This window comes from Pelodiscus sinensis, chromosome 31 (genome assembly GCF_049634645.1).
Source record: "Pelodiscus sinensis isolate JC-2024 chromosome 31, ASM4963464v1, whole genome shotgun sequence".
Taxonomy (NCBI): domain Eukaryota; kingdom Metazoa; phylum Chordata; order Testudines; family Trionychidae; genus Pelodiscus; species Pelodiscus sinensis.
The window spans coordinates 8875966-8888977 of NC_134741.1; the positions used below are offsets into that span (position 1 = coordinate 8875966).

The 13012-nt window shown below is 56.3% G+C and overlaps 1 protein-coding gene and 4 non-coding genes across 5 annotated transcripts in view; 2 read left to right on the top strand and 3 right to left on the bottom strand.

The window, feature by feature from the left end:
* The window catches only part of LOC142821523 (zinc finger protein RFP-like), a 219526-nt gene that overhangs the window by 117823 nt on the left and 88691 nt on the right, over positions 1 to 13012 (bottom strand). The gene's annotated exons all lie outside the window — the stretch shown is intronic.
* Positions 795 to 888, top strand: TRNAI-UAU (transfer RNA isoleucine (anticodon UAU)). The gene is made up of 2 exons: positions 795 to 832; positions 853 to 888. It is a non-coding gene; the product is annotated as a tRNA-Ile (tRNA).
* TRNAT-UGU (transfer RNA threonine (anticodon UGU)) lies at positions 2238 to 2311 on the top strand. The gene has a single exon. It is a non-coding gene; the product is annotated as a tRNA-Thr (tRNA).
* Positions 5895 to 6003, bottom strand: TRNAL-CAA (transfer RNA leucine (anticodon CAA)). The gene is made up of 2 exons: positions 5966 to 6003; positions 5895 to 5940 (listed from the first exon to the last, which is right to left on the bottom strand). It is a non-coding gene; the product is annotated as a tRNA-Leu (tRNA).
* On the bottom strand, positions 8965 to 9046 carry TRNAS-AGA (transfer RNA serine (anticodon AGA)). Its single transcript has one exon. It is a non-coding gene; the product is annotated as a tRNA-Ser (tRNA).

Sequence of the window (13012 nt, forward strand, 5' to 3'; positions counted from 1 at the left end):
ACAGTCCAGAGAGATGAAGCAGCTGGAGGGAAGCCAGGAGAGCAGAGGCCAGTCTGAGAGCTGAGTGTCCCAGGTGTCTACCCCAGGCCTTCTGTCTAGGTCCTGTGGTGTAAGGGGCAGCACTAATGACTCTGTATCCTCCAATCTGAGTTTAAATCTCAGTGGGACAGGCTGGGGTGGTTGCTGGGAGGTCCTTGTGCTCCAGGCTTTTTTGCTTCCTTGTCTTGAGGTTCACTAAGGGGGGTTTTGCTTGTCTGAGGCCCAGTAGAGATTCGTGAGCAGACTTGTGCTCACGTGACTGATTCCATCACAGCTGCAGGGCAGAGAGTGTGAGCAGAACGGGGGGCGGGGAATTGTATACTTTGGGAAGGATCCTGGCTCCCAGCCACATGCCTTGGAACAAAGACCAATGGTCCCTGCACAAAGTGCATTGTGGGAAAAAGAGTGGGAATAAGAGATGGGGCAGTAGGAAAGGGGCCGGCCCCTCAGCACCAGCGAGCAGGTGGGAGAAGATGGGAGTGAATCCTGCTACCTCTCATGTGCAAAGGGAGCACTAACCCACGTGCAACTCATCTCTAGTGCTCTGGCCTCCACCACTCCCAGCAGCTTTGTGCCCCACTAGGGAGGGTTATTTCAGAGACCAGGGAGGAAGAGGAAGGGGTCTCTGGATGCACGGAGCCCCCTGGCACTACCTGTGAAAAGAAAGAACAAGAGCACAAGCAGAAACTTCAATTCCACTTTGTGCTTCTTGACTTTTTCAATCTAAGGATTTTGAAGAAATGCTTTAAATTTCTGCTCCAGTGGCGCAATGGGTCAGCGCACAGTACTTATAAGGCAGTACTTGTAGAAGACATGCTGAGGTTGTGAGTTCAAACCTCACCTGGAGCACTCACTTTTAGTCCCTGCTGGGTCGTCCCCTTGCAGTGGTTCCCAAACTTTTCAGCATCACTCCGCCCCCTTTTTGATTTGTGAAAAACCCTCATGCCCCCCCCCCCCCCAATAGCAGCAAAACTTGTTGAGCAAAAAAGAAAAAAAATTGACGAGGGGAGGGCTGGGTCACCTCTTCCCCCTCCCCTGGAATTTCTTCACACCCCCTCTCCTGCCCCCCCGGGCTTGCCCCAGAGCTCAGGGCCTGGGAGTCTCGTCAGCAAGTGAGAGTCGCCCGTCACTCCAAGCTGCTTTCTCCCCGGCTGCCGTTCCTGCCTGTCCCGTGCCAGCGCCACACGCAGGCCAGTGGGGCAGGACGGGGGGTGTCCGTGGGGCCCTGCTCTCAGTCCGTCCCTCACAGGCCCTGTGGGCTGCTGGAGGGCTGAGCCCGTTGCCCAGGCCTGGTGCGGGGATGGAACATGGGGCACATTTCCCCCTGTGAGCGTGTGCGGGGGCAGGAGGGAGCCACACGGGCCCGGCTGAAGGTTTTGTGCTGGGGCTGGAGGCTTGAGCCCGAGCTGTCGGCCTCAGCGGGACTTGCTCCTCCCCCCTCTCCTGCCTTGCTGCCTCCTTTGGCCAGCAGCGCTCAGGGGCAGCCAGGAGAGCCGGCACCAAGGGCAGAGGAGGCCGAGGCACAAGCCCCTCAGAGGGGACAGGCCTGAGGCCTCTGGCTTGCCCAGGCTCACGCCAAGGGGCTTTCTGTGGTGCCGGGCAGGGGAGGGAGGCCAGGCCCAGGCCGGTGGGAGAAGGGGCAGCGCCTGCCAGGGCAGCAAGGGGAGCTGCAGGGAGCGAGATGCCGCATTTCTGCCTGGATCACTCAAGGGTCCTTCTGCGGGTGAAGCGCCTGTGACACCCCTGTGCTGCTGGGTTCTCCTGCCCCTCCCCTGGGAGGCCGACCCCTTCGGGGGGCTCTTGCCCTGGCACTCATGGGATGGCCGACCTGGGCAAAGCAGCCTGCCCCAGGCACCTTCCATAGCTCAGCTGGCAGAGCAGAGGCCTGTAGCAGGTGCTGGGCAAGTGCCCTTAGGTGGCTGATTTGACTCCAGCTGAAAGGAGAGATTCTTCTCCCTCCCCCTGGCTGCAGGCCCGGCCTTAGGACCAGGCGGCTGCCTTGGGTCTGTCCCTTTGGGGCCTGGTGCTACAATTGACAAAAAGGTTTTGGGTTCCAGCTGCCAATCTAATGTCTTGGGCTGCGCAGACCTTGAGTCATGGCAAGAGCTGGAGGGGAATGGGGAACGGCTGCACTTTGGAATGGGAAGGGGGTGTCTGGCACCATAAAGTAGAACAGTTTTAAGGCTGCTTACAAGGAGGGCACCATGGCTTAGTTGGCTAAAGCACCTGCCTTGTAAGCAGGGGATCCTGGGTTCAACTCCCAGTGGTGCCTTGTTGCCAGCCCAATGGGTCTTTTCTTCCCACCATTCTTCAACATGTAGCTGGACTTGGTTTTACCTTCAGTTGAGCTTGGTGGTGCCCTCACAGTGGGAGTAGGATAGTAGCAAAGAGCAGGAGGTGCCCTAGGGGTTTGATTTAGTGAGGCTTACCTAGACTTGCTAAATCAAGCTCTGGAAAATGGATTGCAGCAGTGATCTCCACCTGAGTGAAGACATGGCCTAATGGTGCAATTAGTTAGATGCCGACAATAACGGCCCCACTGCTGGTAACTCACAGAGGCTACATCTACACTAAGGCTGTGTCTAGACTGCATCCCTTTTCCATAAAAGGGATGCAAATTAGACACATCGCAATTGCTAATGATGCAGGGATTTAAATACCCCTCGCTTCATTTGCATAAAAATGGCTTCCGCTTTTTTCCAGCTTGGAGCTTTGCTGGATCTTTCAGAAAATAAACCCTTAAAATAAGGATTAAGGGATCTTTTGGAAAAGGTTTAATTTTCCGAAAGATCCACCTCTAGACTGGTGCTTTTTTCCAGTAAAGCGCCGAGCCTGCGTGTTGCACAGCACTGGTAGGAGACATGGAGGGTCTATTGGCACCTGCAGCCTCTCAGAACAACCCCCGTGCCAACCCCCAAGTCCTAGCCCTTCCCTCCACCCTTACTGGGGTCTGCTGGGAATTGCCTGGATGCCAGCCCACCCCAGTGTCAGCCTAAGGACTGACTGGTCTGTAAAAGCTGCACCCTGGAAATAAGGAAGCTGTACCCTTCTGTGCCAAAATTCCAATAAAGTGTATTATCCCACCACGTCCCTGTGATACCAACTTCTTCCTGCTCATTACCCATCATTTCCATGTGTCTATATGAGCATCTAAGACACAGATTAGATTTTGCTTCCCAGTGGTCCCTCGTCCCTCATTTAGCTCTGTGGTTACAGCCCCTGCTCTCTCCCATTTCTAACCCATCTCCCAGGTGTCCATGTGATTCACTTACCTGTGGGCTTTGGTCACCTGCCCCCATCAAACCTAGTTTAAAGCCTCCTCACTAGGTTAGCCAGTCTGCACCCAAATACTCTTCCCTTCCTTGACAGGTGAACCCCGTCCCTGCTGAGCAGCCCTTCCTGCAACAGCATCCCATGGGCAAGGAGGCCAAACCCACCTGCCCACTGAGCTGTAGCTTTCTGTGCCCAGGAGGCCAGAAACCGCCTGGACTCCATGGCTGGAGGGAAGTGGGGAACGGCTGCACTTTGGGAGTCAAAAGTGTTGTCTGGAAACATAAAGAGCCATTTTAAAGAGACTGTGGAAGAGGGCACCATGGCTTAGTTGGCTAAAGCACTTTTCCTGAACCAGCAGTTCCATGGGTGGCCAGAGGAGACCTCTTCTGTGTCCCAGAAGGGCATAAGTAAATGTGAGCAAAAGCTGCAACAAGGCACCACGGGGACTTGAACCCAGGTGCTGTTGTTTATTAGGTAAGTGCTTTAACCAGCTAAGCCACGGTGCCCTACTCAGACCCACCTCTAAACTGTTCTACTCTATGGTCCCAGACAACACCATTGTCTCGCAAAGTTCGGCCATTCCCCATTTCCCTCCTGCCTTCCCACCCTGGCTGTGTCTGGCTCCCTGGGCACAGAAGGCTACAGCTCAGTGGGCAGAGGCTGTAACATGCACATCTCCCCCAGCCGCTGGGACTGTGGAGTTGCCTTTGAGGTTCTACAGGGTTGGGGGAGGGCAAAATGAAGCAAACTTTGATTCTCTGGCTTGTAAACCCCTTGGCCTCAGGGTTTAGGTTGGAGTCCCCAGGTGGGAGCCCGGCCTCCTTCAGTTTGGTCCCTTCCTGAGGGCACAAAATTGACAACAGAGAATTCATTTGCCCCGCAGCAATCTCTGCTGGCCAAAGGGTTAGCAACTGAATATTTGCCCAAGCTTAAGTGCAGCGGAAAATAGTGTTCAGTGTGTTTCTATGGTGTAGGGGTTATCACACTTGCCTAACATGCAAAAGGTTCCTGGTTCAAAGTGAGGCAAAAACACAGGGTCTTCTCTTATTGCACTTCCCCTGGGTGCCCACAAGGCAGTTCTAAGGCCTGCCTCCTGGTGCAGGGATGGGTGGCCTGTGTGCTGGCTTTCAGGAGCATGTGGGAGACAGCTCAGCAGGTTAGGCTGAGATAGGAGGATGCAGGGCTGGGGCTGAGACTTCTCAGCAGTGCTTTACCTGGGACCAGGTCATTGCAGCCACACAGTCCAGGGCTCACCCTGGAAGTGCCACTGCTGTGCACCTTCAGGGCAGTGTGGCTGTGGCCTTTGGTGCAAGTGGACACAAAGCCACATAATGTCCTGCCTCATGCCCAGACCCCAGCCACCCTGTTCCCCTTGCTTTCTTCCCCCCCAGCTCACCCAGCACCCCCAGCTTCCTTTGACACCCTCCCTTCTTCCTGCTCCCCCACGCTGATCCTTCATCCACGTTCCTTCTGCACCCTTTCTCCTGGCCACACACGGCTCCTTGGTACTTCTCAAGCCAGGCCCTGCAAGGAGCCACCAGGGCAGGAACCAGCCCTTGGAGCTCAGCTTGCACCTGATCTGGGAGTTTCCCACCACATCTCACCTGAGAAGAGGTGAGTTGTTCCCCTTCCTTCTGACCTTACGTCTCTGCTCCCTTCAAAGGTCTTTGCTGCTCGGGACCCGCCTCCTAAGGGCGCTGCCCTTCTGCCCCTGGGCTGGGAGTGGGAGACTGCACAGTCTCTGCACTTGGGCTGAGAAGTCTCAGGGGGACTTGTCTGTTGATGGGTTAGTCAGCCCAATGGCCAGCCGGATCCATTCCGTAGCGCTGCCCGAGAGGGAGCTTTACAAGCGCCCAGTGTCCATTGGTATTTTCTGGGGCTCTGTGTTGGGGATTGGCCTTGGCCATCTTTTCCATGGGAAATGCCTCTTCTTTCGAACAGCAGCTCCCAGGAGTTCATGGAACTTCTTCTTCTCCGCTTGGGAAAGGGACGACTAAGGGGTGATGGGAAAGATATTTGTGCTGTGAAAACAGCAGGGCCCCCAGGGAAACTGGTAAATAATCCCAGTGCCCAGGCCTGATGTTACCTGCCCCCACACAATTCACACGGCAAACCTGGCTTCCAGAGCACAGGGGGAATCTGTGGGCTCATTGCTGGGCCGTGGGGTGAGGCAGCAAACCAGCCTCCTCCTGTGGGGCCTGTGAGTGTTGCTGAATCTGGGCCCCTGCACCTGGGGAAAGGCAAACAAAAGGTCTGGGGGCCACACAGAGACCCCGCTGGGCTGAGCAGGAAGTGGCTGGCACTTTGCTTTGTCTTTGCCTGTGGGCTTGGCTGTCTGCAGCCTGGAAACCTCCTGGCTCCTCAGACCACTGGTCTGGATGGTGCGTTACAGACGTCGGAATAATGGAATTGCTGTGTAGACACTCCCATTGTTATTGCAGTATAATGGCTGTTATTCCCAAGGAACGCCGCTGTGTAGATGCAGCCTCAGAGAAATGCTTTCATGAGCATGTGGGAGGAGCAAGGGCTCCTACAATGTCAGGAGAAATGAGGTCACCTCTCTAGACATAAAACAGTTGACATGTCAGGAGTGGGATTTGAACCCATGCCTCCATTTGGAGACCAGAACACCCAACTAAGGGAAAGACAGGTCCTTGAATCTGGCGCCTTAGACCACTCGGCCATCCTAACAACCATGCAATTAACTCCAATAGCAGTTTTCTTACATGTGTGAGTTGCTCGGGGAGGCGGCAGGAGCACCTCTCTTTCCCCATCTAACAGCTGCTCTACAGCCCAGCTGGGTTTATCCCCACTCACCCTCATCTAACATTGCGAGGTGTTTTGCAGGGAGCTGACAAGAAACAGAAGAGGAGAAAACTCTGGCCGGCAGAACTGAGGCTTGGGATTCTCCTGTGCCAGGGAGTCTGTGTCAGTGCGCCTGGGGATCCTGAGCTGGGTGTCTCCTAGGCTTTTTGGCTCCATACCAGGGGTGTCTCTTCTGCAGGGCGATGCTTGTTCCCGGGGCTAACGCTTATCCCTGAGACACACTTTGTGCAGGGACCGTTGGTCTTTGTGCCACAGTACGTGTCTGGGACGTGGGAGTGAGGAACCTGCCTCAAATAGACACATATCCGCCCCCAGCAGTGCTCTGCTTGAGACCCCGGAGCCCTGGCTTTGACTGGTGCCTGGCACGTGGGGAATTAGATCTAGGGGGAGATTTCTAGAGCCCCACAACAGCTGCTGCTCATATGCAGATGTGCACATCTGTCTGGGGTTACTGGGCACCCGGCCTGCTTCCTGTCCCTGCCAACCTGGGCAAAGCGGCATCACTGGCTCAGGGGTTCCTCTCCTCAGCGCGCTACAGAGAAAGCCCTTGTGTGTTAAAGGGCCTCAGGGAGCCCAGAGCAGAGGGAGCTGGGAATCTAGACCCATTGATCCCCTCAACACACACACACAGTCCCAGCCCCAAGCCCCCCCACATCCCTATTCCTGTGCCATGATTCCCATATCCTCCCACATCCTCACCCCTGCCCTGAGCCCCACCCCCCACTGACACGCTCCCCAAGTACCTACCTTGAGCCTCCCACACTCCACTCCACACTTTAATTTCTTACAGGTACTGTCCTATCACAACCCCTCCCCCAACTTCCTGCCTTGAGCCTTCCCCTGCCCAAGGGGTGGTGCCCAATAGAACAGTCCCTGTAAGAAATGTGTCACTTTCACCCCTGGGAGCAGCTCAGCCATGCAAAGGGGCTGCCTGGGGCAGGACATTAGCCCTGGAGGGCAGGGGTGGGTGTGGCAGTGACATCACAAGGGCCTTTCGCATCCCCTCAGCTTATTGGCTAACGGAGGTTGAGAGCCTGTGTGGGGCAGGGAAGTAGCTGCCTGAGAAATGTGCTGGGCTGCTGGCCGGGAGTAAGCCAGGTAAGTCTCCCAGCCAGAGCCTGCCTCTGGCACCCCAGCCCCTCCCTTCCCTCAACCCACTGGTACCCCATGTAAACCAAACCCTCTGCCCCCATCCTGAACCCTCACCCCTCCCAGATCCTGCACCCCAATCCTCTGCCCCAGGTCACAACCCAACCTCCTGCAACTGTTCCTGCACCCCAGTCCTCTGCCCCAAGCTCCTGTCTGCACCAACCTGCATCCCAGACCCCCTCCTCCTCCATTAATAGCATGGAAAAGTGCAGCCCTGGGAGTGGTTCCCCATCAAAAGTCATTGCCCAGGCCAGCCCTAACCTGTCCAGCAACCCAGCCCCCCCCCAACTGCTTAATGAGCCCTGCCCTGCCAGAGGCTCAGGACTCTGCCCATGGAGCTGCCATGTCTTCTCCAGAGCCCTTAGGCTGGCACCGGGGAGGACAGAGTCCAGACAGTGCCCAGCAGAGTCCAGCGAGGGCAGAGGGAAGAGCTGGGATGTGGTGGTGGGGCCAGGGGCTGTTCTGAAAGGCTTGCAGGCGCCGTTAGACCCTTTTGTCCTTCCCTGTCTCACCCCAGCGCTCACTCAGTGTCGGTCTGAGCATCCGTCCTGTTCTGGGACGTGTCTCTGTGGCAGGAACCTGCCCAGGCGGCTCTCGCAGTGAGGCCCCTCCCTGGCAGCACCGAGCAGTGAGAGCTGAGTGAAGGGGGAGACAGGCCCAGGGGGAGAAGGCTCCAGGACTGTGTCAGAGGGAGGCTCTGCCCTGGCCAGTGGGGAATCGTTGCCTCTCCGAGGGGCCCAGGCCTGGTGGGTCGTTTCCCCAGGTTACTGAGTGGGGGCTGGAGCCAGTTCTGTGTTGTCGCCTTCAACAACCAAACTGAACCAATGGATCTTGTGCCGACCTGACACTGCGCTGGGCTAGTGCTGTGTGTGCCACAGAGCTTCCTGCAGGGCTGCCCACATGGGAGAGGGGAGGGGCAGTTTGAGTCACCAGCTCTGCCCTTCTGAAGGGCTTGTGAAACTGGCAGGTGCTGTCTTGGCAGTGAGGGAGAGGTGGGAAAGGGGCCCTGAGTGAACCTCTTGGGTCACAGCTGCTGTAACAATGAGGTAAGATGAATGAGTAGGCAGATGTCAAGTGAAAAGTGAGGCTGGTTTTTCTGACTCTGAATTGGACCCAGGCCTCAGCAGTGAAAGTGCTGAATCCTAGCCACTAGACCATCAGGGACACCTGCACATGGGATCTTTCCTTACCTGCACTAGCCTTTCACAGGCCACTTTCTCTCCTCTTCAGGACACGGGTCCATTTTCCATTGTCCAGTCTGAGCCATTCTAGTGCTCCCGGCATGTGGCACTGCCCCCCGGCTCATGGTGCATGTGCGGCTCCACCCTGGGTGCACAGTGCATATACAGCCCCTCCCCCTCCATGCATGGAGCTTGTGGTAGCAGGATGCTCTTGTGCTGCACAGCCTGGCCCTGTATCACCGCTGGCGTGCAACCCAGGATCCCTTGGGGCAGGCCATGCAGAGCCCCACAGCTGCATGGGGAAGGGCACTGCTGTCAGGTGCTGTGGATGTTAATGCAGCCCCAGGGAACTGCTGCAGCCTGCCAGGAGCCAGGGCCTGATGCCCACTAGCTCAACCCTTAATCCAGTCCTGATGCCAACAGTAACAGCCCCACTGCTGGTAACTCACAGAGGCCCTTGCTGCCCGAGGAAGAGGTGTGGGCAAAACACAGACCTCGCTGTGAGCAGGATTTGAACCTGCACAGGGAAACCCTATTGGATTTCTAGTCCAACGCCTTAACCACTCGGCCATCACAGCTCTGGGCAAAGTGGATCCAGGGAAACTGGTAAATAATCCCAGTGCACAGCCCTAATGTCACCTGCCACAGAGTTCACACAGCAAACCATTGCAACAGCTGTGCAGAGGAGTCTCGGCCGTTCTGCTCTTAGGTTGCCTTGGAGGTGAGTTCTGCTTCAAGGTCTTCCCTCCTCCTTCTTGGTCTTCCTTTCTCTTTTCCTTCCTCTTCTCTCTTCTTTTCCTTCTTCTTGTTGGTGTCCTTCTTGGCCAATGTAGACGTGCTTTTTCCGGAAATCCTTATAACGGGAAACTGTTCCATTTTAAGCATTTCTGGAAAAGGGTGCCAGTGTAGACGTAGCCCTAATGTGTTTCTGTGTCAATGCGCATAAACCAGGCAAACCCACCTCAACTGAAACAAGTTAAAATCTGCTGTGTCTGGTTTCTATTCCCATCAATTCAGCAAGGGTGTGATCTGAAAGTCCTTGGTCTACCTGGGCTGTGCTGTGCAGAAGAACAAGAATCACACCCAGTGGGGGAGGAATGGCCACTATCTTACAATCTTCCGGAGTTTGATTTAGCAAGTCCCACTAAGACTCACTAAATCAAATTCAGAGGGTACCCCACCAGTTTCCAGTACTTCTGCTCTTTGCTCCCTTTGGGTTCCTGCAGTAGGGACACAGCCAGGCTCAACTGACGGAGGCCAACTCTCACTTTGTAGGGTATGTTTACACTTGCACCCTCTTTTCCAAAAAGGGATGAAAATGTAAAGATTGAAAACTGTAAATGAAGCCACCAGGGACACATACAATGGGCCTGCAAAAAAATGAAACAGCTGAGCACTTTGCAGAGAACAGGCCAGAGCCCTGCTGGGAGAGGCTCCATCATGCACAGACTCTGCGCAGGGCCAGGCTGCTGGGAGGAGGCTCTGGCCATGGACTTTCCTCCCCTCTCTGTTAGCTCCTGCACCTGGGGCTGAAAGGGTTGTGGGCTGCCAGACAGTCCTGCCCAGCTGCCTTCCCCAATGGGAGCAGAAAATGTTTATTGGACAGCTCACACATTGTCCCAAATGCACTGGCCTGAGGGCCTTAATTCTTGCTGCCCCTGGGTGCACCCAAATGCCCCTTCTGAAGGGGTGGCAGGCTCCCCAGCTCACACCCCTCCTGTCACACAAAGCTTGCCAACGGGGTTGATTTTCCTCCATCTCCCCTTGCTTGCTGCTGCGCTAAAAGAAATCTTGAAACCAGCCCCGTCTCCTGTCACTGGAGAGATGGCCCTGTGCTGGGATATGAGAAAGGATCCCAGTGATGCTCATCGCAGCCAAGGAGAAAGAAGGGGGCTCTGGGTGGAAGGAAACTAAGTAAAACAGGTCCCAGTGGGCATGAGCTGGGCACCAGCTTGGCCCAGTTGAGTGAGGGGAGGTTGGTCCCATGGTGTCAAGGGCAGCGCTCAGGACTCTGCTGCTCCTGGCAGGGAAGAAGCTGGGAGGCAAGGTGCTGGCAGCAAGAGATTCCGGCTGCCTCTTTGCCCTGGGTCTGCCGGCCGCCAGGCACCTTCCTGTCCCCAAAAGCAGGGGACTTGATGCCCAAATTCCTGCTGCTGCAGTGGCTACCTCAAGGCACCAGCTGGGGGGCAGGCTCTGGAGCCCAAGCCACATGGGGAGACTCAATATGACCGGGAGGCCTGGAGCGTGTGAGCCCTGCACAGAGGCTGCTGCTGGGGGCCTGCTTCAGTGGCCCAGCAGCTCAAGTTCCCCTGAACCAGCTTCTCCCCCTGGAGCCACCCCCCAGCGCTGCTGAGGCCCCTGACATGAGGCAGTGGGACCATCAGAGGAAGGTGCCAGCCTTAGCCCTTCCTCCCAGCCTCCACCCCCCTCCCAGGTCCTTTCCCCAGCCCCTCCCCAGTTCTACATTCCCCAACCAGAGAGTTTGTTCTTTCAATAGGGAAAGTCTTGTTTGTGTTACCAGCAGTGGGAGGGGGAGAGGAAAGTGGGAAGAGGGTATGTTGTGTGGGGGGGGGGATTGGTGTGTGCTGGGGGGGGAGGCACAGAGGGCAAAAAATGACCAGTAACGTTAGTTCGAACCAAGGGGCTTGGTTTGAATTAATGCAGCAGCCCCTGACGCCCTTTCACTTTCAAAACACTGCATGGGTGAGAGTATGCAAATGAAGTGTGTACTATTTAAATCCCTGCTTCATGTGCAACTCTGGAGTGTCTACTTTGCTAGAAATAAGACCCCAGTGTAGACACACCCACACAAGGGCTCAGCCACAGCAGCGAAGATTTCCACCAAGGACTGGGATTGAACCAGGGGGCCCTTAGCACTTCACACTAATACACCCCCCATTCAACTACTTCAGCTGGTATGAGGGCTGCTCTGACATCACCACTTCTCCCTCAGGGATGCTTTACTCCCCAGCCATGCAGAAGGGAGATGCTGTTGCTGGTGGCCCTGCAAGGCAAGATGAGCTTTGCCTGCCCCTCACAGGCAACTCGCTACTTGGCCCCATTTCCTGCCTCCCTTCCTGGGCTGACCCAGTGGCTGACGGGCTGTGGATGCCAATGGCGGGAAGAAGGTGGGGGGTGAGACCCTGGTGCCAGGAGGGCCCACCCACCTCTTTCCTGCTTGGACCTGGCTCCCAGCCTCCCCCCATGGCCACAGGGGTGTCTGGTTTGGTGACTTACCTTTGTGCAGCTGCCTGCTATGGACAGGGAAGGAGAAAGAAGCCCTGGGAGGTGAAGCAGCGGGAGGGAAGCAAGGAGCAGAGTGTCAGCTGCCAGCCGAGAGTCACAGGTGCCCTCTGCCTCCTGGGACCGCCCCTCCCTGAGCCCCCAGCCCCCTGTCTCTCACCGTGCGCCCCTTGGGGAGTCCACTCGCTCTGGGCTCCGGGGGCCTCCCGCTCCCACAGGGAATGACACAGCCCTGTGCCCTAGCCCAGAGCCACTCCCAGCCTGCGTGAAACAGGAGGGTTCATTGAGCGTCTGACACAGCACAGGGACCCAGGCAGGCAGCAGGGGCTGCGGGTGAGGAGTGAGGGCACCAGAGGGGGCAGGGAAACAAGTAGCACCAAGACTCTTGCCACCAGGGTCTGGCCACCCGACTCCCTGCCCAGGCTGCTGGGCCCCCGACCACTTCAGCTGCCAGGTCAGCCCGGGAGCTAAGGCAGGAATGGGGGGAAGGAGCCAGTCAAACTGCAGGTGGCAGGAAACACCAGTCTCGCCTTCCTGGGCCGGGCACGACGGCATCATGTTTGTGACACGGCTGCCAGACATCCCGGACAGTTAATAACCAGCTAGAGGGGTTTATGGGCAGCTCAGTGTGGGGAGCCTAAGATGAAATATTTAAAGGTCCCTGGCTCAACCCCAGGCTTTGGCATGTCTCTTGGTGTAGCAGGGCCCTCTGCTCCCCAGCCATGCTAGTGCCCTGTGACATCCCCTCATCCATCTTTGCCACAGCCCAGCACTGGAAACTCAGGTCCATCTGATTAACCCCCTTCGCTTCCAACTCTCCCTGGGTATGTCTACACTACCCCGCTAGTTCGAACTAGGAGGGTAATGTAGGCATACCGCACTTGCAAATGAAGCCCGGGATTTGAATTTCCCGGGCTTCATTTGCATAAGCCGGGCGCCGTCATTTTTAAATCCTGGATCGTTCAAACCCCGTGCTGCGCGGCTACACGCAGCACGGACTAGGTAGTTCAGACTAGGCTTCCTAGTCCGAACTACCGTTACTCCTCATTCCACGAGGAGTAACGGTAGTTCGGACTAGGAAGCCTAGTCTGAACTACCTAGTCCATGTCACGTGTAGCCGCGCAGCACGGGGTTTGAACGAGCCGGGATTTAAAAATGACGGCGCCCGGCTTATGCAAATGAAGCCCGGGAAATTCAAATCCCGGGCTTCATTTGCAAGTGCGGTATGCCTACATTACCCTCCTAGTTCGAACTAGGAGGGTAGTGTAGACATACCCCCTCAGAGTTGCTGCTTCCTTGGA